The sequence below is a fragment of the Aythya ferina genome, assembly GCF_964211825.1.
Source record: "Aythya ferina genome assembly, chromosome: 9".
Taxonomy (NCBI): Eukaryota; Metazoa; Chordata; class Aves; order Anseriformes; family Anatidae; genus Aythya; species Aythya ferina.
In genome coordinates this window covers 21,404,147-21,408,556 of record NC_140305.1, presented here as the reverse complement: position 1 = coordinate 21,408,556, position 4,410 = coordinate 21,404,147, and the positions used below count along the sequence as shown (strand labels likewise).

Below are 4,410 nucleotides of genomic sequence, written 5' to 3'. Positions count from 1 at the left end.
ACATGACAAGTATGTCTTGGCACACCAGGGCTGCTCACCAGCGGGCTGTGGGAATAGCTCAGGGCCCCCACGGTGATGTTATGGAAACAAGCTGGGTGCCGGCATTATTCAGTCATCCCTAGGGAAAACGGGTTTACCCTTTAGGGTCTGTGCTGGCCATCACAGGCTGCTCTGGCTGACAGCAAGTTCCCTCCCACTAGGGCCAGGAGCTGCTGTCCACAGGCAGCAAAGCTCCCGTGCCATGCCTGAAGCCACGCTGCCAGTGTCCCCAGCAGTGACAGCAGCTTCCCAGGCACATGAAACAGTTAATTCCTTGCCATCACACTGGGTCCACCACATGCACAGCATCTCCCACCCTGCTGAGGGTCTGCTCGAGGTGGTGTCCCCATGCCCAGGTGTTTCCAGGATGAATTTTTTCCCCAGCAGAACCAGCCAGGCTCGCCTCGGGTCTTACTGCACAGCTCCTATTCCTCTCCCATCTGCCAGGGCCATTCCAAACCTTGAGTTTCAACATGTGATTTCACAGCACGTGGCTCGGGGAGGGTGACCGAACTGCAAATCAGCCCCTTCAAATCCCCAGTCAGGCGCTTTACATTAAGCAATTAAACTGAGCAATAAATATCACTTTGTTGTGAACGAGCCTCCATTTCCTCTTCTATTTTAATAACAATAATGGTCAAACTTCTGTTTAAGAAGCAGTTTCTGGTTCTATTAGGAAATGTGCCAACCTATTCAAAGAGACACAAGATTTGTATGGAGAGGTAATAGCTTTTATTAAGCCAAATTATATAATTAGGGGAAAAAAAGCAGCCGAGCTTCCAGGCACAGAAGCCCTTCTCCAGGCCTGGGGAGACGCGATGCTGCTGGTGGCTGCCACACACAGATATTTTGGGGATTGCTTGAGACCCACTCCCCAAAACCTGTCTCCAACCCAGGCACAAATCCTGCCAGCTCCCCAGGCAGGGGAAGCTCTGGTTCAGGGGTTGCTCAGCCTCCTGTGGCTACCCAGAGGACCCCGTCCTACTACAGCCACATGAACAGAAATCTGTTAAATACCTGCCTGGGTCTCCTGCTGCGTATAAAGAGCTCACAGCTCAGAAAAGTACATTTTTTAAGCATCCAATCTGAGCTCTTGGGATTCCCACTTCTTCTGGCACAGTGTTTGCTTCATCTTGCAGACTGGAGACCTCTTGGGGCAGGGACCGTGGTTTTAATTATGCACAGCTCCCAGCTGAGCAAAGCCATCAGTCCCCATTAAAGGAATAATTACTTCAGTGAAGCACAGCTCATGCCTGACTCCGACCATCGCTGAAGTGTTCATAGGTCAGGGCACATTCGTGAGCACAACTTCAACAAGACGTGCATTGGGCAAGCCGTCAGCAGAGATGTCAAACTAACCTCCAAGTCCTGCAACGTGTTTGGGCAGCAGATGCTTCAGGTTACTGGGGACACAGGCATCACCAGCACTGCAGGCACCACGTGGGGACGTGGCAAGGCTTCCTCTGAGGGCTGGGGCAGAAGGGGTGGGTGAACTGCTCTGCAAAGAGGAAACTTGGAACCATCCCCTCTGCACCAGGGGATGAGATCCCACAGCATTCCCTATGCTGCAGCTTTGCAGGCTTATTTTACCAAATTATATTCCCCTTTGACCTGCACTGACCCATCAGTTTGGTGGTTTCTCCAGGAGCCTCGATTTCCTCTGTCCCGGTGAGATGTGGACATGGACAGGAGCTGGGTGACTTTTTAATTAGCTCCCTCGCCTCATGGGAGTGCCTTCTCCAGGCCAGGCATCTCCCTGGCACTGAGCAGACTGCTACCAGGAGGTGACAGAGCACCCACATCATCCCTCTCATGCCACCCAATGCTACATGCTGTGCATTAGGCACAGGATTACTCAAGAAAAAAAGCCTAAAACCCACAGATGCCACAAATACACAGCAAGCAGACATCAGAGGAGGCTCAGGAACCACCAGCGACCTGGGACCCACACAAATCTTTTTGGGTAAAAAGGCACAGCTTATTGCAGGAAGCCCAAGAACAATGCCTGACTATTTAAGGACAGCAGTGTTTCCTTTCTGAACATCAGCATCATTAATTTGCTTTGGAGCCAGGCCAGATAGCATTTGATGCCTGCTTTCCTATTAAGGTGGAAAAGGAGAAGTATTTGCCAGAACTTGCTCAACGTTACCCAAGCACAGTCGGCCTCTCTCTCTACTCACGTGCACAAAAGCTTTGTAAGCTATCTGTGATTGCCACAAGATGTTATGGAAGTGCAAACAAGCTCAAAGCACTACACAATTCCTGGAAAAAAAAAAAAAAAAACCAAAACAGTCCACTGAGGACTATTAAAATCAAATGCTGCAGATTACTGGCAGCTGGGACGATGCTGTCTGACCACCTTTGCCTCATCCTAACACTTTCATTGCACACCAGCAGCACAGCATTTCCTAGGGCTCATCACCAACCTCCCTGGCACACAAAGCTTTCCACCACCCAGTCACAGAAACAGCAAAAAGCCAGAGGTGCAGGTGGCAAGTCACAGGCCAGTTGTTAGGAATAAATTACACAGGATTGAGTAATTCATGGGACAGGGTGAGAACCACTTGCACAAGGAGTTAAAGATTATTTCCAAATATTAACCACAGTAACAGAAGTCACAATGGCTTTGCCAGTCACAAGCAACACCAAGGCGCTCAAGCTTTTTTCGGTACAGCAAACAAAGGAACCCTTGCCATCAACCAGAGACAAGCCATAGCAATTAGGTTGCAAAAGGAAAAAAAAGGATGGAGCAAAAGCATAGCAACCTGTTGGGTTGGCACTGCAGGGACAACACACACTGGCTGGATTTCAGGGTCTGAGTACATTGCCACTCCTGTGCAGCTCTGTCTGAGCAAGCTCAACATGGAAACTGGACTCTGCCTGCTTGTCCCCTCTGTTCTCACTGCAGAGAGCTGCCTTGGCACTAGTTCCAAGGAAAGCAAGGTGTTTTTCTCTAGTTTTTAATTAAAATTAAAAAAACCCTGCCTTTACCCAAACACATCTCTCACCAGTGTGCTAAATAGCTTAATTTCCCTTTCCCTTACACTGCCCTGAAACAGCTTGTGTTGGTTATGTCATCCCTGATGACAGAGCTTGCTCAAGACCCTCTGTAGTGAGGTGCAAAGGCATTAAAGCACAGACCACTTCCCCAGCTCAGCGAGGGTTCAGCTGAGTGCATGCGAGGGGAGGAAGGGCGCCTCTTCCTTCTCATCCAGCCACAGCCCGCAGCAGCCCCAGCCCAGGGATCCTGTTGGCTTTGGCTGCCTTTCCAGCTGGCTTCATCTCAGAAAGGTACCCCGCAGCCTGCAGCACCCTGCGCTTCATTTACAAGGGCCTGAGATCCCTGATTAGAGAACCAGGAGTCCTGAAGCAACACTGGCATTTCTTTGCAGCAGGCTTTCTTAAGCACCCATCAGGGCTTGCAAGCTATGAGCCTCCTGCTGCCTTTCCCTACTGCCTTGTGGTCAGAGCCCTTAAATTCAGATCAGGTTTGCAGCCTTGGGTTTCTTTCCCTATTTATCTCCATTTCTGGGCTCTTGAGGCAAGATTTTCTTCTTAAGACTAGTCCCAGTTTGATGTTAAGCTCACCAAAGACACAGTTGTGCTTAAAACAACATTTCTCATTGCTCATGCAAGTGCTTTGAACATCACAGAAGAACTTAAAAGTTTACCTGGTTGAGTAAAAAGCGTTTTGGATCTCTGAAGAGCATCAGTCCCCTGCTGCCACCTCCTCTCTTTCACGCCCACAGTGGGCAGCCCTTCCTCCAAGCACACAGGAGAGCAGCAAATTGCTCAATGGCACAGATGCTCCAGCTGCCTGAAGCTCAAGCTCACACAAGGACAAGGTCAATGCAGTGTCCCTAAGCAGGGCTGGTGTCCTTGCTGCTGGTGGATTGATGGAGGCCACTCAGGACATGGGGAGCCCAGAGGCCCAGGAGATCAGGCACCATGATCCGTGGTGGACTCACCCAACACCACCAGTTCAGCCCCTGCACTTCCTTGTCTTGCTGAGTGGAAATGCAGGGCCCTAAAAAACCAGCCTAGCAGCATTTCCACAAACAAAAGCCAGAAGAGCCCTAATTTAGTTAGAAGATGAGAGGAAGAGGGGAAAACCTATTACCAGCCCCCCTCAGTCCCTTTATAGGAGAAGCCTGAGCTGCCCTAATTCCCTCCAGCTGAGCTGGAGGTCGCAGCCCTGCTGCACCTGAAGCCCTGCAGGAGGAGGCAGGGTTAAGGTGGTGGTGGAGGAGCTGGTGGGGAATCACCCTGCCTGGTGTCTGCAGCTCTGCTGAAGCAGTGCAGGAGGAAATTGCCTCGTTGTGCTCCCTGCTGTTTCAGCGAGCTGCTGCGGTGTTCCTGGGGCAGCCTGCT

The 4,410-nt window shown here is 50.7% G+C and overlaps 1 long non-coding RNA gene across 1 annotated transcript; it reads right to left on the bottom strand.

The window, feature by feature from the left end:
- Positions 1-1,422: 1,422 nt before the first annotated feature.
- On the bottom strand, positions 1,423-4,156 carry LOC311441425. The gene is made up of 2 exons (XR_014695930.1): positions 3,711-4,156; positions 1,423-2,301 (listed from the first exon to the last, which is right to left on the bottom strand). It is a non-coding gene; the product is annotated as an uncharacterized lncRNA (long non-coding RNA).
- Positions 4,157-4,410: the final 254 nt, after the last annotated feature.